Source organism: Dromiciops gliroides, chromosome 2 (assembly GCF_019393635.1).
Source record: "Dromiciops gliroides isolate mDroGli1 chromosome 2, mDroGli1.pri, whole genome shotgun sequence".
Classification (NCBI taxonomy): domain Eukaryota; kingdom Metazoa; phylum Chordata; class Mammalia; order Microbiotheria; family Microbiotheriidae; genus Dromiciops; species Dromiciops gliroides.
This window is the reverse complement of record NC_057862.1, coordinates 415287194-415310122: the sequence shown is the minus strand read 5'-3', so window position 1 is coordinate 415310122 and position 22929 is coordinate 415287194.

The window sequence follows — 22929 nt, the reverse complement described above, 5'->3', positions numbered from 1 at the left end:
TCATATAAGTTTTTCCAGGCCTTTCTGAAATCATCCTACTTGTCATTTCTTTTAAGACAACAATATTCCATCACCATTTTTACTACAGCTTCTTTAGCCATTCCCCAATTGATGGGCATTCCTTTGATTTCTAATTCTTGGCCACTACAAAAAGAGCTTCTATAAATATTTTTGTATAAATAGGTCTTTTTCTCTTTTTTTGGAATGCCTTTGGGATAGAAACCTAGCAGTGGTATTGCTGAATCAAAGGGTATGCACAGTTCTATTGCTCTTTAGGCAAAGTTCCACATTGCTCTCTAGAATGGTTGGATCTTTTCACAACTCCACAAACGGTAGATTGGCATCTAAGTTTTCCTTCAACCCCTTCAACATCTAATATTTTCCTTTTTTGTTACATTTGCCACTCTGATTGGTGTGAAGTGATACCTCAGAGTTGTTTTAATTTGCATTTCTCTGATCAATAGTGATGTAAAGCATTTATTCATATGATTATAGTTTTGATTTCTTTGTCTGAAAACTGCCTATTCAGATCTTTTGACAATTTATCAGAGAATGATTTGTATTTTTATAAATTTGACTCTGTTTATATATTTGAGAAATGAGGCCTTTATCAGAGATACTTGTTTCAAAAAATCTTTCCCAGTTTTCTGCTTCCCTTATAATCTTGACCACATTAGTTTTGTTTGTGTAAAAACTTTTAAAATTTTGTATAATCAAAATGATCTATTTTATGTTTGTATTGCTCTCTATATCTTCTTTGGTCCTAAATTCTTCCTCTGTTCCTAAATCTGATAGATAAATGATTGCATGCTTTCTTAATTTGTTTGTGGTATTACTCTTCTTTTTTTTTCTTTTCTTTTCTTTTCTTTTTTTTTTTGGTAAGGCAATTGGGGTTAAGTGACTTGCCCAGGGTCACACAGCTAGTAAGTGTTAAGTGTCTGAGGCTGGATTTGAACTCAGGCACTCCTGAATCCAGGGCTGGTGCTCTATCCACTGTGCCACCTAGCTGCCCCTGTGGTATCACTCTTTATGTGTAAATCATGTATCTACTTTGACCTTATTTTAGTATATGGTGTGAGATGTTGGTGTATGCCTAGTTTCTACCATACTGTTTTCTAGTTTTCCCAGCAGTTTTTGTCAAATAATGAATTTTTGTTCCCAAAGCTTGAATCTTTAGGTTTATTACATACTAGATTACTATAGTCATTTAGTGTAGTGTAATTTGTACCTATTCTATTCCACTGATCTACCTCTTTATTTCTTAGTCAGTAACAGATTGTTTTGATAATTACCATTTTATAATACAATTTGAGATCTAGTACTGCCAGACCACCTTCTTTCATATTTTTTTTCATCAATTCCCTTGACATCCTTGAGCTTTTGTTCTTCCAGATAAATTTTGTTATTAGTTTTTCTATATCTATAAAAAATTTTTTTTGATAATTTGATTGGCATAGCACTAAATAAATAAATGAACAGGTAAGATCGTTATTTTTATTATGTTGACTTGGCCTATCCATCAGCAATCAATATTTTCCCAATTATTTAGATCTAACTTTATATGTGTGAAAAGTGTTTTATAGTTCTGTTTTATAGAGTTCCTGGGTTTGTCTTGGCAGGTAGACTCCCAAATATTTTATATTGTCTATAGTTATTTTAAATGGAATTTCTCTCTGTATCAGTTGTTGCTGGACTTTGTTGTTAACATATAGAAATGCTGATGATTTATGTGGATTTATTTTAAATCCACTCAGTTTAAGGGAAGCTTTTGTCACTTTCTTTTACCATTATGTGGCTACCAGTTTGGTGTGCAGACTGTCCATCAGTTGTGCCTCACTCTTTTCTTGGGCCAACCCATCATCTCTTTCCCTCATATATTTCTTTGATGACATCTTTTATTCTGGTTGTCTTTCATAATGACTTGTTTGAAAAATGTTTCAGGCTTCTCATTCTGACCTTTTAGTCCATTCACTGCCTTCTGTGGGTGATGCTCATATTTAGTTCGATAGAGCTTTTCTTGGTCTATGAGTTGGTCATTTGTTGCATAGTTCTTTAAAAAAAAATAACAATTTGTTTATTTTTAGCATTAAATTTTTTTTGAGTTCCAAATTCGCTCCTTGCTTCCTGCCTCTTTCCCACACACTTAGAAGGTAAGCAATATGAAATCAATTATACATGTGAAATTATGCAAAACATTTCCATATTAGCCATACCCAAGTAAAATAAAGAATATGAGAAAATTATACTTCAACTCTCTCTGAAGGTAGATACATTTTTTCATCCTTTAGAATTGTCTAGGATAATTGTATTAATCAGAGTAGCTAAGTCTTTTATAGTTGATCATTATTATAATGTTGCTCTTACTATGAACAGTGATCTGGTTCTGCTCACTTTACTTTGCATTTTTTCATATAGGTCTTTTTGTTTTTCTGAGACCATTTCTCTCATCATTTCTTATAGCACAGTAGTACTCCATCACAATCATATGCCACAATTTGTTCAGCCATTCCTTAATTGATGAGCATTTCCTCAGTTTGCAATACTTTGCCACCACAAAAAGAGCTGATGTGTGTGTATACACACATATGTACATATATGTTTATATGTGTGTGTGTGTGTGTATTGACAAAGGTCACTTCTTTTTCTTTTATCCGTTTAGGGTACAAACCCAGTAATATTGGGTCAAAAGTTATTGAGAGTTTTATAGACTTTCAGATACAGTTCCAAATTGTTCTCCAGAATGATTGGACCAGTTCACAACTCCACCAACAGTTCATTAGTGTACCTATTTTCCCTTATCCCCACCAGCATTTGTCATTTCTGATAAATATGACATGGTACCTCAGAGTTCTTTTAATTTACATTTCTCTAATCAATAGTGATTTAGAACATTTTTTTTTCCATATGACTAGGTAACTGATTTCTTCTTCTGAAAACTGCATACTTACATCCTTTGAACATTTATCAATTGGGGAATGACTTATTTTTTTTTTTATAAATTTGGCTCAGTTACCTATATATTTAAGAAATGAGTATTTTAAAAGAAACTTGCTATAAATGTTTTTGATATCATTTTAGTGTCTATGGTACCTTTTAGGAAATGTGGTCTCCCTAATTATCTCTTTAAATTGGGTCTGTTTTTCCTTTTGCTTTATCTGAGATTATAATTGCTACCCCTGCCTTTTCATTTCAGCTGAAGCATAGTAGATTCTATACTTACCCTTTGTTTTAGCTCTGTGTGTGTCTTTCTGTTTCAAGTATGTCTCTTTTGTAAACATATTGTTGGATTCTAGTTTCTAATCCATTCTGCTATGTATTTCCATTTTATGGGTTAGCTCATCTCATTCACATTCATAGTTATGATTTCTGTTTATTTTCCTCCATCCTATTTTCTTCTTTTTATCCTGTTCCTCCTTAAAAATCTGTTATGCTTCTGACTGCTTCCTCCTTTTATCTACTGTCTCTTTTATCATCTCCCCTTTTTCTCTTATCCCCTTCCCCTCCTTCCTCCTTGAGTAAGATAAATTCCTATATTAAGTTGACTGTGTATATATTCTTCCCTCTTTGAACTATTCTAATGAGAATGAGATTCAAGCATTGCCTGCCACCCCTTACCATACCTTCCCATTGTAAAAGATCTTTCTTGCACACCTCTTATATGTAAGAAATTTCCCCCCATTCTACCTCTCCCTTCCCCCTTCTCCCAGTGCATCCCTCTTTCTCACTCCATTTTTTTGGGTACATCATTCCAACATAATCAACTCAAACCCACACCCTTTCTCTATGTAAACTCTTACCTAGCATAATAATGATAGTAATGCTTTGCTGGATATTATTTTTGGCTGTAATTCTAGCTCCTATCCTTCCAGAATATATTCCAAGCCATCAGATTCTTTATGTGGAAGGTGCTAAATCTTGTGTAATCCTGATGGTGGCTCTACAATATTTGAATTGTTTCTTTCTGGCTGCTAGCAATATTTTCTATTTGATGGGGAGCTCTGGAATTTGGCTATAAAGTTCCTGGGAGTTTTCATTTTGCGATCTCTTTCAGGAGATGTTTGGTGGATTCCTTCATTTTCTGTTTTATCTTCTGGATCTAAGATATTGGGGCAATTTTCCTGGATAATTACTTAAAATCATAGCTTTTAGGTAATCCAATAATTCTTAAATTATCTCTCCTCGATCTATTTTTTCCAGGTTGGTTATTTCTCTGATGAGATATTTTATATTTTGTTGTATTTTTTTTCATTCTTTTTACTTTGTTTTATTGTTTCTTGATGACTCACAGAGTCATTAGCTTCCACTCGCCCTATTTTAATTGTTAAGCAATTATTTTCTTTAGAGAGCTTTTGTACCTCTTTTTCCATTTGGCCAATTCTGTCTTTTTTTTTTTTTTAGTGAGGCAATTGGGGTTAAGTGACTTGCCCAAGGTCACACAGCTAGTAAGTGTTAAGTGTCTGAGGCCAGATTTGAACTCAGGTACTCCTGACTCCAGGGCCGGTGCTCTATCCACTGCGCCACCAAGCTGCCCCCCAATTCTGCTTTTTAAGGAGTTCTTTTCTTAAGGAAATTTTTGTGGCTCTTTTACCATTAGACCAATTTTTTATTTTATTTTATTTTATTTTATTTTATTTTATTTTATTTTATTTTATTTTATTTTTGCAGGGCAATGAGGGTTAAGTGCCCAGGATCACATAGCTAGTAAGTCTCATGTGTCTGAGGCCGGATTTGAACTCAGGTCCTCCTGAATCAAGAGCTGGTGCTTTATCCACTTTGCAACTTATATGCCCCCAGACCAATTGTTTTTTAAGGAGTTTTCATTGGTATTTTTTGTGCCCCTTTTACCAAGTTATTAATTCTCTTTTCATAATTTTCTTTCATCACTGTCATTTATTTTCTTAATTTTTCTTCTACCACTCTTAGTTCTTTCTTTAATGCTTCTAGGAATTCTTGTTGGGCTTGTGTTAAATTAGTAATTTTTCTTTTAGGCTTTCCTTGTAGATTTTTTGATGTTGTGGTCTTCTGAGTTTATGTTTTGGTCTTCCTTTCCACCACAGCAACTTTTCATGGTCAAATTCTTTTTTTGTTGTCTGCTCATTTTTTCCATTCTATTTCTTGACTTTGAATTTGATGTTAAAGTTAGGCACTGCTAATTGGGGGGTAGAGAGACATTGTCCAAAACTTCAGGCTTTTTCATGCTGCTGTTTTCAGAGCTAATTCTGGGGGTCTTTGAGTTTTTAGTGCTTCCAAGGTAGTTTGATCCAATAAGAAGTTTGGTTGCTGCTATCCTGGTCTATACTCTGGTCTTTACCTATGAGGGACTTCTGTTGCCCTGCAGCCACAAGCACCAGGGTTCTTTTTGGCCCCTAGAATATGGCCCTAGATAGGGCTCCTGCTCCCTTGTGACCAATCACAAGTGTTCTTCTCTGCCCTGGAATTGCAACCCAGAATTATGTATAGGCAATAGATTTGCCAATCATTTCCAACTGTATCCAGTGCTTACAGAAAAGGGTCTCTTCTAATCTCTTTCTGACCATTTTTCAGACCTTACCATCTTTGGGATGAGAGCTCTTAAAGTTGTTGAGCTGCTTCCACCTCTGGCACAGCTATATCCAAAGCCCACATTTGTTGTGCTATTGTCACATACCTTCCTGTGCTGGGCCAGTCCCACACTGGTATCACAGTTTTCTGCTGCTGACCTCCTAAGTTGCCTTATGCTGGAAAAATGTCTTGTCCTGACTTTTTGTGGGCTCTGCTGCTCCAGAATTTGATTTGAGGCATTATTTTAAATTGTTTGGAGGCGAATGTTAAGAGACTTCACCTGGGTTGTTGCCTCTACTTCATAATCTTGGCTCTACCCATATGCATGGTTCTTAAAGTATCCTAAAATGCCTTTTCATATGTAAACTATGTGATTTCTCCCTCTTCAATATTTCCTCTAGCTCTTAGTCTCATTATATCCTACCTCATTTAATCCTTATTTGGATACATGTTCTATCTCCCTTTGGGAATTGGAAAGCCTCTTGAGGCCAGGAATTAAACTAATTTTCCTTTCTCCATACTCTAAACACACAAGGACTTTCACGAATAAGTGCATATTTGTTGAATTCAATGAAATGAAATTGAATTAATGGATTGAAATACACACTTACAATTTAGTAAATACTATCAGAACTCAATTGGAAAAATAATTTCCAATTTATATAATTCTCCCCCTCTCTTCTCCACGCCATCCCACTTACATGTTCTGACCCCTTTGGTTTCCTCTAATATAAATTCTTATTTATTAGCTTCGCATAGTTGTTTAATGAATGCCCTCACTACCTCCATCTGTATTGAGTCATTACTGTATGTTTTAATGGAAAAGTGCTCAATGGGAAAGAACTTTTGTCTGACTCATTTTGTTTCCTTGCCATTTGCAGAGACAGAATTTAATCACTATTTTTTTTTTTAATGAGGAGGAGGATGAGGATGCAAAGCATAATTACCAAAGAAAGGTCTGTAGAGAAATCTGTAAGCATTCTTGCCTGTTCAGGGTGGTGTCCCTCTTAGCTTAAATGCTTATGACAGCTGAAACAAGGTAGTCTCCTTCCAAGCTTCAAAAGAGTTTCTTTGGAATTGAGGTGATTGACTGAGTTAACCCTTGGAAAGAAATAGGACAGAGTATTTAAAAGTTGAGTGACATAACGATACCAAACTTTTCAAGGCTATCTTTTAAATGGGTCACCCAGTGTTCACTTGGAAGTCTTGAAGAATCCATCTCACCCAGGAGTCATTCCCTCTCTTCTTCCCTCCCTCCCTCCCTCCCCCATTTGGGAGGAGTCTGAGAAGAAGATGGCAGTATCTTAGGGGAGGCTACATTGCCAGGGAGCAGATGGAAAGGAAATCCCTGGGGAATGGGACTGTCCCACTTTCAGATGTCATGAACCTCATCCATTAAATTCCCATATATCTAGTGACAGTGGATAGACCAAGGAATATAAAATACCCTCGTTAGCATAAAGATGAACTAAGGTACTTGTAGACAACTCATTCTGTATTGTTAAGGGGAACGGCACAGAAGTCATGGGGAATATTTAGTCATTAGCTAGCACTTTTCTAAGTTTGGGTGGAACGCACAACCTCTCTAAAGCCATACCCCATGTAGCTGGTATATTTGGGCCTAGGGTCAGACTAAAGAACAAGTCCTTGAATGATATCAGTTAAAGTAAAAAATGGTCTACCCATTAAGCATCTAAATCATTTTTCCAGGTGTACCATTTTATTCAGCCCTCAAACATTTGTAGATTCCTGAGTAAGCTTTGCTCTTGTGTAAGAATCCCTTTTGAGAAGCCCCGCATGAACACAAATTCATATTCTCTTACGAGGTCAGAAGAACTTGTCTGGGTAAAAGAAATCAAATAATTTTTAAATCTCTAAATGCATGTCATAGCCAACTGCATATCATATCATTGTGACATGCCGTTAGATGATCAGCCCATTGAGTTAGTCCATTAGTACACGTAGCTTAGGCACGCACTACTGAGAAACAATGAACTGGGTCCAAAAGGAGATGTGGAGAGCAAACCGGATTGCATTTGGGAAATTACACAGTACTTCTAATGATCCTAAGCTGCTCCCTGACCCCAAAGCATATCTTTTTAAGTCTCTTGGCAATGCTGTATAGCTGTACATCTTGGATGACAGAAATCTCAGGACTCAGAATGACAGTGACCCAAAGGTAGGAAGAAGTGGGCTATTAACAATGATGAGTTGTGCAAAGGGAATAGTAGACATCATCAAGGACATCCATACTTGAAAGAGGCAGATTGGCCATCTAGTAAGATCGAAGGAGAGCAGATGATAGCCTAGAAGGATTCACAGAAGGACACAGATGTGAATCACAAAGGATGAGAAAGCAATCTGCTCTAGGAGAGAGAGTAACAATATCACTAAGTTAGTTGGCTCACCACATAGAGGTTCTGGAATTCATGTCAGGACAATCTAAGCTCAAACATTTACTAGCTATTTGACAGTTAAAATCAGTCTCAGTTTCCTCATCCATAAAGTGGGGATAATGATAGCACCAACACACACAGTTGTTTTGAGGCAGTCAGGTGGTCCAGTGGATAGAGCACCATACTTGGATTCTGGAAGGTCTGAGTACAAGTATGGCCTTAATCACTAACTGTATGACCCTAGGCAAGTCCCTTAACCTCAGTTCCTTCATGTATAATGTAAAAAATTAATTGTTATTTGAGGTTTTTTATGTCTCAGCGCACACTGGCCTGGGGCTCTGCAAACCGCAGGGTGCTCCACCCACTGGTTGTAGCCGTTGCCAGGGCTCTGGCACCTCACCTCATCACCACTCGCCAATGCCTACATGGGCCTGGCAAAATTATAATGATTGGAAGCTTAGTGAGGGCGGTCATGTGACTGTCAGAGTGGCCATCCCATTGGCTGGGGCTGTGTGGGGTGTTTCTAGGTTTGGAGGAGGAGAATTGGGCATTCTAGGTGGAAGCTGGAAAGCGACAGGCGTTCTGCTGCGTATTTTCAGCTGATTCCTGGGTGGTGGTATTTTTTTAGGTATTATAATTTCCCTTTCCCCATTTTATTTCCTTTCCCTTGATCCTACTGATCCTGTTTGTGTTTTTTTTTTTAAGTTCGTTCTTATTAAAATAAATCTTGTTCTGTTTTGAGGGAGGCTGCCAGTCTCCTTCCTTGCCCCAATATCGTGGTGAGCCGCTTAGCTAGCACTCCCCAGTTAAAAATTGGTCCCCACAGTACAATGGGGATAAGAATAGCACCTACTTCCTGGGTTGTTGTGAGGATAAAGTGTTTAGTAGGATGTTAATTATTGTTATTATTTATTAAGTGCCTACTATGTGCCAGGTAGTATGCTAAATACCAGGGATGAGAAGAAAAGCAGATGATCCTTGCCCTCAAGGAGCTCGCAATCTAATGGAGAAGAAATTTTTTTGGAGAAGTTTTCAGGGTCAAATGAAAAATAAATGTAAATTTCTCTGCAAACATTAAAGCATTGAATATTGTTACTATTGATGAGACTGTAGATTGATTAAATTAGTGGAGTGCAGATGCCTGCTTGATGTGAAGAAGGCATAATCTTAGGATACTTACTTTCCTTCAAGGCTCAGAGCAGGGGCCACCTCTGTGAACCACAGCCACTGTCAGAGATATCAAACCTCTACCTTTTGTGACCACTCTCATTGTCAGTTATCACCTGCCTCAAATTACCTTGTATCTACTTAACCAGGCACTCTCTGCATTGGCTAAGTAAAACAGAAGATCTTTGAGAACAGAGACCATTTTATTTTTGTATCCTTATTCCCCAGTACCTAACTCAATTATTTGAGTGTTCTTTGTTGGGTCCAGGCCTGTGATTTCATTAGTGCACAGAATGCCCAGCATGGGCACTTTCCACTGATGCTGATGACTGGCAAATCATCTGTAATTTATAGTTTTACAGAGCTACCTGGGAAATTGAGAAGCTATCTCCTTGACTACTTCAGAGGCAGGGCTGGAATTGAAAGCTTCCTGACTTCAGGTCCAGCTCTTGATCTACTATGTCATACAGTCCTTGAGGATAGCATGTACTTAATAGACAATTGTTGAATTTGATGAAGATTGGAAACTTGGGATGCAGATCTGCAAAGGGTCTTAGATGTCATCTTTCTATTCCTATCCTTTCCAGGCCTCCCCTCTGAAAATGAAGGAAAGGATTGGAATAGTTGACATCTAAGACTGGTCCCAGAGAAATGAAATGATTTGCTTGCCCAAAGTGAGGCAGCTGATGAGTAGTGGAACCAAAATTTAAACTGGGGTCCCCTGGCTCCAAAGTCATAGCTTTTCCCACAACACCAAGTACACTTGAACATATTCTCTTTGTGTGTTTTTGATCAAGGGAAGGTGTCATGAATGACTGACGAACATTTTCATCAAGATAAATCTCTCATACACATATCCATATGCATATATGGATATATTATAGTATATTTTATATTATCCATAGTATATAAATTTTATATTATATAAATTATATGTATATATAAATCTACATAGATATGGAGAGAGAGAGAGAGAGAGAGAGAGAGAGAGAGAGAGAGAGAGAGAGAGATTGGAGGATTCACAGAAATAAAAGAGCTTAATTTCTCTTGGACTTAAATCTGATGGGAGAGAGATACTCACTAAGAATGATGGGAAGGACAAAATGGCGAGGACTGCAAGGGCCATTGGCATCTTGTCCATGGCCAACCCAGAATCCACCTACGAGTTGTATTTTTACTAAGAGAAGCTTCCTTAAGTTAATTTTTTTTTGAGCGTGTGCTACAATCTGCTTTCCTCTACAGAACAGTAGAAATAGCTTACCAGCCAGAAATGCTTAATGATGAGGGTGGCACACAACTGAAGCATTACTAGTAAAATAGCTCTGCTCCAGCTCTGTTTCTGAGAAGCGAGCCAATTAGCGGCCCTGGTTATTATTTACATTTCATGCGATATATCACTAAAATGGTGTTGTTGATTTATCATTTATATTGTGGTATTGTCAGCATAATTTATTCAGATCATGCTGAGATACCTGGGAAATTAAGTAACAAAGACGATGGCATTGGATTCTTTGGTATTCAAAGATATTTCTTAGTTTCATCTTTTCTTTTTTTTTTTTAATGAGGATATATGTAAAGGAAAATCATGGATCACTTAGCTATTAAATTGTTTCTGAATCAAATGCATTAAAAGTTTACTCTGTTGAGGATATGGCTTATGTTTTAAATTTGATTTTCTACTCTCCCATTTGCTTTCAAGGCTAAAATTGGGCAAACTTAATTGACTAGGGGGTCAAAGCACAAGCTTTGTAGGTTAATGTGAACTGAGGTTTCTTTCCCTATATATTTATTTATTTCAAATACCTTGTCTGTTGTTCTATGCCAGGCTTGGGCCCACCCATTATAAATAGACTTTCCCCCTTAGAACTATGAGTGAGTTTTCCTGAGGTCTGAATCATGCATTTTGTCTTTCATTAGAAGAACCAAGTTAAAGGAAAATATTGCTAAAGAGGTGTAGTGCTAGTACAAGACATTTGATGTGTACATCATATTTTTGAATTTGAAATTTAGTTGTTTTTTGTCTTTTTTTGTTTTTTGTTAGTTTTTTCTCTTTTTTGTTGATGCTTCTTGTTTTTGTATCACTTTAATTTCCTGATATATCTATTCACTTCTCCTACAAAGCACAATTAGAAATACACAGAGAAACAAAGAGTTCAGCAAAAGCATGTAACATATCAATAGTGTCTGATGGCATTTACTATATTCTACATTCAGTTCCCTACCTTTGCAGAGGGGTACAGGGCCATATTTGGACATTATAAGTATAAGGTCGTCTGTTGTTTTTATTATTAGGTTTGTGTATTCTCTTCCTTGTTCTTCTAACTCCACTCTGTGTCAGTTCACATAAGTCTTCTTATGCTTCTCTGAATTCCTCATATTCATCATTTCTTAGGCACAGTAAAAATCCATACTTTGTTTAGTAGACATCTACTTGAACTTGAGATATTTTTAAAGGTTTAGGGGATCCTTTTCTTTGGGATAACTCTGCTCTTAGTTGCCTGCAAAAATGATCTATTCTTAGAATCCTCCCTGGTACTGAGTCTTCTTAGAGGGAGATATTCCTGTATGCATATTTAATGTTGTGGTAGACCTGAGGGAGAGGATACTTTCATAATAATGACTATTTTGTGAATTGGTGTAAAGGGGATCTCAGGCTAGTAGTTGGTATAGATTCAAATCCTTTTTATTGTGGGGGGGCAGCACAGTATAGAGGTTGGAATCTTAGTAAACAGTAGACTACTGGCTTGTATATTTAAGAAGCAGGATTCAAACTCTGGGCCCTATGCCTTCTAAGTACAATATTCTTTCTACTATGCCATGATGTTCTGGGAGTCACCAATGAATGTGATTTTTGATTCATCAGGCATTTATTGAGCACCAGTTGCATGCGAGGCACTGAGAAAGAAAGGCAAATGAATATAGCTTATTCATAGCACCAGAGAACAGCATCATAGGATCTCAGGGTTTTCAGATGGGAAAGACCCTAGATGTCATCTAGGCCAACTCCCTTCCTTTCCAAATGAGTAAACACAGCTTTGGAGTAGGGAATGAACTTGCCCAGTGGCACACAGGTAGGAAGTAGCTCAGCTGAAATCTGAACCCATGTTTTCTTTTTCTTTTTTTTTTTAAGTGAGGCAATTGGGGTTAAGTGACTTGCCCAGGGTCACACAGCTAGTAAGTGTTATGTGTCTGAGGCCAGATTTGAACTCAGGTACTCCTGACTCCAGGGCTGGTGCTCTATCCACTGCGCCACCTAGCTGCCCCCTGAACCCATGTTTTCTTACTCCAAATGTAATGTCTTAGAAGACACTTGTTCCTGGTTGCTTGGTTAGCCAATGTCAGAGTTAAGTCAGAGATGAATGTAGAAGAATGTTTCAGTTCAAATTGATAAATGTATTTATCCATTGAACTAAGTTGATAAAGGCATAAAAGAGACATGACATGCTAGTCAAAGAAAAAGTTACTTCTAGCTAATGAGATCAGGGAACATTTCATGGAGGAAGTAGCATTTGAGCTGTTCCTCAAAGGAGGGGTAGAATTTAACAGAGATTTGGGGATGAGGGCATATGAAACCTAATGAGCATTGTGAACAAAAGTATATCTATAGTGAAGTCTACACCAGTTTGAGGAATCATGACAAGCTAGGTTTGTTATGCTTGTATAGTTTATGGAGTGGAGCAAGCTAATATATGGTTGGAAAAATAGGTGGGGGACCAGACTATAGAGGACATTGAATACTAGGTAAAGTAGTTTAGACTTTGTTAGGCACCAAGGGACTATTGAAGGTCATTGAACGACAGCATGAAGAATATTACTTTGGCAGCTGTGTGAAGGATGGAATAGAGAGGGGGGAGATTAAGAGGGGCAGTGAGACCAGTCAGGAGGCTACCATATTAACTTAGGTGACAATTAAAGTGGGAATGGACAGGAAAAGATAAATGTAAGCTATATCCTGGAGGTGGGATTACAGGCTTTGATATTAGATATAGTAGGTGAGGAAGAAAGAAGAGCCAAAGTAAATATGGATATGTTGAGCCTTTTATGATGAAGACTGTGAACCCCACTGACAAAAAACAAACAAACCCATTTTAGAGGATGTTGAGTGAGTTAGTAAACTCCTTAAGGGTAGGGACTACCTTTTGCCTCTTTTAGTATCAATAGCACTTAGTATAGTGCTGGGCACATGGTAGGTGCTTAATAAATGTTTATTGATGGATGAATGGATGGATGAATTCCACTTTCTCCAAGTACTTTTACAGTCTATATGACTCACAGTACTAGCAGGAGGAAATGTCTCTGTGTTAGAGCTTTACCTCCTGCTCAATAATTCATTATGTGTTATTTCCTGCTGTACCAGTCTCTCTGCCCTGCCTCTCCACCAGATTGCCCCTTGTTTCACATACTTTACTAGTATGTCAGTATTTCTCTGCTGAGGCTCCCTGCCACTGAGCTCCATAGTTCATATACATGATTCCCTGATGTACCAGCTTCTGTCATTAAATACCCATCTCTCTTGCCTCTATGTCTCATCAAAGCTCACTTGCATGGATGCAGTGCTTTCCAGGAAAAGTCCCTTTCTGGGTCCTTCTGTGACTTGGAGTCCAGAGTTCTTTCTAGTGCCATTTTTAAATCTTCATCTCAGTCAATTCTTATTACAATGTCCATGCGGTCGCTCTCTATCTGTGGCTTTCCTCAGCAAGCACAGTCCCTTTTGCATAGAAGTAACTTCTCTCTTGGATGCACTCCTCCAAGAACAAGGGGAGAGGGCTTACCTTCTCAATACCTACCTGCAACATGATAATAGTGATGATGGGTTTGTTTAAGATATTAAGTTAACAAAGCACTTCTATATTCATTATTTCATTTGCTACTGACAAGAAGTTTATTTATTTATTTAGAATCAAGATTTGATTTCTTGTTTTGTTGATTGTCTTTTCTTTTTTTCAGTGAAAATTTTTATATTTTATTTGACAAGAAGTTTATAAAAGAGTTAATGTTGGAATTTTCTAAAAATATATTATCTTGGGGCATCTAGGTGGCACAGTGGATAAAGCACCGGCCCTGGATTCAGGAGGACCTGAGTTCAAATCCAGCCTTAGATACTTGACACTTACTAGCTGTATGACCTTGGGCAAGTCACTTAACCCTCACTGCCCCACAAAAACAAACAAAAAAAATATTATCTTTATGAAGTTATAAAACAATGCAGGAATGGCCTTGCTTTATAGCTGAGGGAATTATAGCTTGGCGTCCTTTTTTTTTTTTTTGATGAGGCAATAAGGGTTAAGTGACTTGCCCAGGGTCACACAGCTAGTAAGTTTCAAGTGTCTGAGGCTGGATTTGAACTCAGGTCCTCCTGAATCCAGGGCCGGTGCTTTATCCACTGTGCCACCTAGCTGTCCTGGAACTATAGCTTGTAATGGTTAAGGGCCTTGCCTATGGTCATACAATGAATAAAAGAAAGAATTGCAACTCCAACCAGGTTTTCTGCCTCATGTCCAGTGTATTTCCCAAATAAGGCAGCCTTGGTGAATATGGTATAGCAATAAACATAGGGATTGGCCTGTGGATCCATTGGTATAGGGAACTCTTGGGTAGCAAAACCCTTTCTACCAATACAGGAAAGCACCTTCTCTGCAAATTGTAGTCTTAGACATTCTCCTAAATCACTGAGAAGTCAAGGGACTAGCCAAGGATTGCACAATCAGTATGTGTCAGAGCTGACACAAACTAGATCTTCCTGGCTTTAAGACCAGCCTTCTCTTTCTACTATGCAATACTGCCTATATCAGTCTATTGAACATAATCTAAGGTTTCTCTGATGATTGAGTATTATGTGGAGCTTCAAGAGCTTCTTTTGCAGCATCATTTTACTTTGTTTTTTTTTAAGTTTTGGTGTTGTAGCTATAGAGGAGTAACAAATGTTCGGGATGGATCTGACATGGCCTAGTGATTTCTGTTTTGGATGAATCCTAGATTTTTTTATTTTATTCCTTGTAATTTATGTCTCTAGGTACCGATTCCAGTGCTAGATTGCAGTTCATCTTCTTTGCTTTAAATAGGTTGTGTTGGATGGCATTTGTTATGGTCAGATGATGCTATGGATGGTTTCCTTCTCGATCAACCTTGTTCTATGGATAGCAGTCATGTTGGGTATCTTTGTTGGGAAAGATATTGGTTATGTATGGGTTGGTGCTGGGCATCTCTTCTAATCAATTTGACCCAAGGATGCCCAAATTAACAACTAGGATGTGAGGTGCTTTTTTAAAAGGTTGATCTAGGTTCAGCAACTGCCCTGTGCTCTCAGCCAATGGCCTTGATGACTAATACAATCTCATTTGAATGGCATCTAAAGAAGAATAAAATGCTAAAGCAACGATGACCACCAAATGGCTTTATAAGCATGGCTCAGCTCCTAAATAAGATCTGCCTCCTCAATCAATCTCAAAACTTTAATTAAGCTCCTACTATGCATCAGACACTGTGTATGGTGCTAGGTACACAAGGACATTCATGAAACAGTCTCTTCCCTCCAGAAACATGCCTTAGAGTTGTTGTTCAGTTGTTTCAGTTGTGTCTGGCCCTTTGTGAACTTATACTGGAATGGTTTGCCATCTCCTTCTCCAGCTCCAGCTATATGAACACATGTGTATGTGTACACACACACACACACACACACACACACACACACACACACACATACAGTCTCATCTCTAGAATACATGGGCAGCTAGGTGGTGCAATGGATAGAGTAGCAGGCCTGGAATCAGGAAGACCTAAGTTCAAATTCAGCCTCAGACACTTACTAGTTGTGTGACCCTGGGAAAGTCACTTAACCCTGTTTGCTTCAGTTCCCTCCTCTGTAATATGAGCTAGAGAAGGAAATGGCAAACTAGTCTAGTATCTTTGCCAAGAAAACCTCAAATGGGATCACATAGAATCAGACACAACTGAAAAGACTGAACAACAACAAAACCTTATAGGACCTGACCAACATCATGTGATCCTTAAATAGGGCCAAAAGAACGGAACGAAACGAAACGAAACGAAATCAAAACAAACCAAACCAAACCAACCCAACCTAACCAAACTAAAACTAAAAGTAAAACTAAACTAATGTAGCCCAGGATGCACTGTATCTTCCCCCGAAAAGCTTAAGATTCATGCAGAATTTTCTTCTCAACTCTGGGTTAGCTATATTTTTTCAGCACAAAATTCTCAGCTATGTAGGTATAATTGTTGCTCCTCCTCTATAGCATGCAAAGCAAGATAATTATTTGACTAAGGCACACACTGCACATGCACATATGCATACACACACACACACACACACACACACACACACACACACACACACACACACACACACACAAGCTTACCTACTGATTATATCTCAGGCAAGTTGGAATGTCGAGAGCATCCTCTTCTTTGTCACCATGTTTCTTCCTCTTTGTCCCCAGGTCATGCAGACTGCCAGCACCCAATAGGAGCAATTGCAGTCTGTGGGTGTGATGAGCTGCAAACTAAACATTTGTAAAAAAGCTGTAATTAATGCAATTAGCTATTTACACGATAGCCCATAATGAATCCAAAGGCATCGTTATTGACTATTGAGTAAATAATCTGCCATTAAAAAGTCAATGATCTGCAAATGAAAAATTCTCTCTTTTTTTTTTTTTAAAGGAGTGAAGATGAAGGGAAAAGGAAGGAAAAAAAGAAGAAAACAAATAAAAACTCTGTGGAGATGTCATTGTATAATAGTCCATTATGGCTCCAATTGAGCCGTCATGAACTATCAAAGAAATAATTACACAATAGACCATAATGGCTCTATTGTGTCAACCTCTGTGCATTTACATTTTTTTAATCAAGGGAAATTAAATACAAAATATGCCTTTGGGTTTCTGCCTTGGCTTTCCCCTTTTGTTTGTAGAGGGGGAGAGGAGAGAAGGGACTGACTGCTAGGTGTGGTTTGCAGGCCAACTTCCATGTTAAGGTGTAGACATCAATAGGCTTAGCACGGATGCTCTTGCAGCTAACCCTTTGGTTTAACAGTTACTGTGTGTACAAGGCAGAGGGGCTAAAAGCATTAAGGGGATGTTTTCGGTTGTCTGTGCTGGGCTCCCAACGTATTTCCCTCACTAAGCTGGAGTTCACAGTCTGCATCACCTTTGGTTTTCATGGGGGTGACCATGCCTAGTTTTCAAATCCTGGCCTTCTGCCAGGTTTCTCAGGGGTGTCTCCTAGTCTAGATAGATTGCTGCAAAGGGCCTGCTTGCCAATGAGTCACCATTCATTGTGATTTGATAGAAAGATCATAAATAAGAGGTCTCCTTCCAGGAAGGGAGCCATTCCCTTTAAATAATTTGACCCTAGAGCATGTCTGCAATTATCCTAACCCAACCATAGTTTTGCTGTTGTTCTTTTAAGTCAGATTTGTCTAATTTAGCATGACTGGCTGCTGGGTTAAAGAGAGATCTTTCTCCTCTTTTCCCCCTTTCTCTCCTTCAACTCTTTTCTTGGGGATAAGGAGATATCTGTTAATTTTTATAGAACAGGGTATCGTACTTCCATATACCTTTAGGCACTGAACAGACTAGATTTGATGATGGTGATGGTGGACTTTTTTTATTTTTTTTGCTTTGATGGAATCACTGATTTGTCTAAGAGATAAATTCCATCAGTGCACAAAATATATTGGGTAAAAAGAGAGGACTTGGAGATGAAAGAGAACTAGAAATGGTATCTGCTAGTCTTAATTAAGGGTAAATATGCTAGAACAAGCCAGCAGTGTGCTACAGCAGAAAGAGCTTTGAGTTTGCAGTGGGAGGACCTGGGTTCTTCACTAGGTTACTGACAGTGAATCTGGATCTCAGGCTCTTCCCCTGAAAAACAAAAGGCTTGGACTAGATAACTTTAGAGGACTTTTCAGTTCTAGATATCTGTTGCTTCAATAGATTTAGATCTGGAAGGGGCCACCTCCTTTGTTTTAGAGATTATTTTGTTTGTTTTTTAGTCCAACTCCTTTGTTTTAGAGATGAGGAAACAGGTGGCTTGTCCAAGGTCACATGAGCTGTCTATGCCAAAGACAGAAATTGAACCACGGTCTTCTAACTCAAAAGCTAGTGATTTTTCCACTGTAACAAGTGCTTCTCCCTTTGTCAGGAGTTAGATCAATGAAAGACAATGACCAAGAAATGGTTGGCTCAATCTCAGACAGAGGTCGCATATATTTTAGAACTTTTACATACTCCATAGGGTTTTTGAGAACATCAAATGAGACAATATATTGTAAAGTAATTTGAAAACCTTAAACTTTTATCTAAATGTCAGCTGCTCTAATTATTACTGCAAGTAGCTCAGATACTGTCAATCAGCCTTGTATGATGGAAGGAAAGAAGGATGACAAGTCCCAGTGACTTCAGTGGTTATGATTTTCTGGCATGCAACAAACTCCTTCACCTTTCCAAAGGCCCCTTCTTTACTACCCTTCTCATTCTCCCCCCTTTTCCCCTTTTCCTCCCTCCCTTTCTCCTAGGAAGGCTGATTTCCTTGTTCTCCTTCTTGCCTGAAGTGACATCTCCTGACGGGATAAGATTTATAGTCTGAAGGGGGTGGGGGCCACTGTGATTAGAATAGTGTTGCATACTCCATGCTGCTCCTCATTATGTTTTCCCTTGGAAGGATTGAATTGTGCACCTGCATTTTAGAGAACTTTTCAACTTTTCAATTGCTTTTTCCTCATGAATAGGCACAAATTGCTTGTTTGCTTGCTTAGACCAACAAAACTTCTTTTATTTGGATGATTCCGCTTCATGTCTGGCTTCTGCAGATGAAGGATGGAGACCAGAGTTGGGGATGAGATGAAGTCACAGGTAGCAGTTTCATAAACATGAAAGAGAGAGACTTTGCATCATTTTGAGCTGGGCGTCATTCTCAATGTGAGATTCCCTCTGTTTTAGTTGTACAATAAAAGGCTGCTGGGGCATTTCCCTGCTGAAAGCAAGATTCACTTGGGATTGCAATGGAAGGAGGGGGCAGGGCTGGGGGCCCTGAGAAGGATTAGGTATGAAGGTCAACTTCTCTCCCAACCAGTCCCCAAAAAAGCAAGAAAAGGAGATGAATTAAGTGGCTGACTAAGATCTTCAGTAGAAAGGGTGGGAGTTTTTGTAGTTTTCTGTCTTACTGTATCCTTCAGTAAAGGAATATCTTCCCATCTCTTAATGGTGTGATAGCTTTCAAACGCATTGTTGTCTGAGCTGTTGATTAAACAAAATGGGGCCTGATTGTAGCAGGGTGGCTAAATGTGGACAGGAGTAGCTATTGCAAGCAGCTCACTAAGAAGTCATTTATCAAAGTTTTATCTGATTTCCAAGGCATTGGATTTATCAGTCACAGTTTATAAATGGCATGCCATTGGAATCAAGCAGGAGTGCTACTATTTTTTTTGCCTAAGTGCTGCTGGGGAGTACTCTAGGTGCTGGGCAACATGGGAATGTGTCTTTGTGTCAGAGGATTTGTATAACTGGATTAATAAAGAACAATCATGGCTTTTACTTTGGGGGAGCAAAGAGATTTTGCTATAATGGGCAATGAGGCTTCCAGAATATATGGATGTGACCCCCTTAAACAAAGGGAAGCAATGGGAATCAAAGATCTCCTGCAACAAGCTGGGATCTTTCAGTAGGAAGGGTGTATCCTAACAATATTCTTGGGAGTTGTTGAGTAGCCACACCCCTAGTTTTAGTTCCTGTTTATTCTTGAAAGATTATGTCAGAGAAAATAAGATAATTCTGAACCAGCTAGTAATCAGTGTTAAAAATCTGCATAGATCTGTGGGAAAAGGAGGTTTTTCGTTTTGATTTGGGGGAAAGAATATTGGACAAGGAGTAAGAAGAGGTAGATTCTAGTCCCATGCCCTATACTTAACTAGCTGTGACCTGCTCTGACACTCAGTTTCTTCATGTCTTGGGACTGGGGGAGGGGGGTGGAGAGGGGAGGTGGGAGGGAAAGAAAAAAAGTTACATAACTTTATTATATATTTAAAAGGCATAGCAAATTGTACATAATAGATTTGCAGTTTCATGTGTGATCATCTTTTTTCTATTCTACTATTTTATGGAAATGCTTATTTTATTTCTTAAGTTCAGAATCAAATAAATTTTTTTTTCAGTAGTATTTTGTTTTCCAATTACATGTAAAGATTGTTTTCAACATTCATTTTTGTAAGATTTTGAGTTCCAAATTTTTCTCCTTCCCTCCCTCCCCTCCCCACTCCCCAAGATGGTAAACAATCAAAGCAATCAGATAAAGGTTTTATATATATATATATATATATATATATATATATATATATATATATATATATATGTGTGTGTGTGTGTGTGTGTGTGTGTGTGTGTGTGTGTGTGTGTGTGTGTGTGTCTATGTAGATGTAGATGCATATACACACACAATCATATTATACATATTTCATATTAGTCGTATTGTAAAAGAAGAATCAGAACAAAAGGGAAAAACTGCAAGAAAGAAAAAATAACAACAAATAAAATGAAAATTATATACTTTGATCTGCATTCAGATTCCATAGTTATTTTTATGTATGTGGAGAGAATTTTCCATCATAGGTCTTTTGAAATTGCCTTAGATTATTGTATTGCCGAGAAGAGCTAAATCTTTCACAGCTGATCATCACACAATGATGCTGTTACTGTGTACAAAGTTCTCCTGGTTCTGCTCACTTCACTCAGCATCAGTTCCTGTAAGTCCAGTTTTTTTCTGAAATCTGCCTGCTCATCATTTCTTATAGCACAATAGTATTCCATCACATTCATATACCACAACTCCCTTAGCTGTTCCCCAATTGATGGGCATCCCCTCAATTTCCAATTCTTTTCCACCACAAAAAGAGCTGTAATAAATATTTTTGTACATGTGGGTCCTTTCCCTATTTTATGATCTCTTTGGGATATAGACCTATTAGTGATATTGCTGGGTTAAAGGGTATGCACAGTTTTATAGCCCTTTGGGCATAGTTCTAAATTGCTCTTCAGAATGGTTGGATCAGTTCACAACTTCACCAAAAATGTATAAGTGTTCCAACTTTCCCACATTTCCAACATCTATCATTTTCCCTTTTTTGTCATATTAGCCAATCTGATAGGTGTGAGGTGGTACCTCAGAGTTGTTTTAATTTGCATTTCTTTAATCAATAGTGATTTAGAGCATTTTCCCATATGACTAAAGAGAGCTTTAATTTCTTCATCTGAAAATTGCCTGTTCATATCCTTTGACCATTTCTCAGTTGGGGGATGACTTATATTCTTATAAATTTGATTCATTTCTCTATGTTTTAGAAATGAGGCCATTATCAGAAATACTGACTGTGAAAAATCTTTCCCAACTTTCTGATTTCCTTTTAATCTTTGTTGCATTGCTTTTGTTTGTGCAAAAATTTTTTAATGTAATGTATTCAAATAGATCCATTTTGTATTTCATAATGTTCTTCATCTCTTATTTGGTCATAAATGCTTCCCCTCTCCATAGATCTGACAGGTAAACTATTCTTTCCTCTCCTGATTTGCCTATGATATCACCCTTTATGTCTAAACCATGTACACATTTTGACCTGATTTTGGTATATGGTATAAGGTATTGGTCTATGCCTAGTTTCTGCCATACCGTTTTCCAGTTTTCCCAGCAGTTTTTGTCAAATACTGAGTTCTTATCCTGGAAGCTGGAGTCTTTGGGTTTATCAAATAGTAGATTACTATAGTCATTTACTAGTGTGCTTTGTTTGTGTAACCTATTCTACTGATGCACCACTCTATTTCTTAGCCAGTACCAAATAGTTTTGATGATTACTATTTTATAAAATAGTTTTAGATCTGGTACAGCTAGGCCACCTTCCTTTGCATTTTTTTTCATTAATTCTCTTGATATTCTTGACCTTTTGTTCTTCCAGATGAATTTTGTTATGAATTTTTTAGCTCTATGAAATAATTTTTTGGTAGTTTCATTGGTATGGCACTAAATAAGTAAATTAATTTAGGTAGGATTATCATTTTTATTATATTAGCTCAACCTACACGTGAACGATTGATATTTTTTATATTGTTTGGACTTAATTTTATTTGAGTGAAAAATGTTTTGTAATTGTATTCATATGGTTTGTCTTGGCAAGTAGATTCCCAAATATAAAATAAAATTTTTTTAAATGAGGATAATAAAAATGGCTAATATTCATATAGTGCATTAATTATATCATTTGATCTTTTTTTTTTGTAGGGGCAATGAGGGTTAAGTGACTTGCCCAGGGTCACATAGCTAGTAAGTGTTAAGTGTCTGAGGCTGGATTTGAACTCAGGTCCTCCTGAATCCAAGGCTGGTGCTTAATCCACTGTGCCACCCAGCTGCCCCCCCCCATTTGCTCTTTATAATAACATTGAAAAGTAGATATTATCATTATCCCACATATTATAGGTGAGGAAACTGAGGCTAAGAGAGATTCAGTGATTTTATACAACTATTGTCTAAGAAGGGATTTGAACTCATGTTTCTCTGACTCCAAGTTCACTACTCTTCATTGTTCTGTTCCCCATGCACTACCTTCCTTCCAGGCTGGCTATGAAGGATATGCACAGTGTAAGGCATACAATTGTATATGAATGTATGCTATGATTATCATGGACAAAAGCTGAATATGGCCAGTTCAGGAGGATATAAACTCGAGAGGCCTATAAGAATGGATGGACGTCATTGCAGAGATAACTGGCTATTGTTATCAACATCACATGATTTGTAGGGATATCCCCAAATCCTTAGG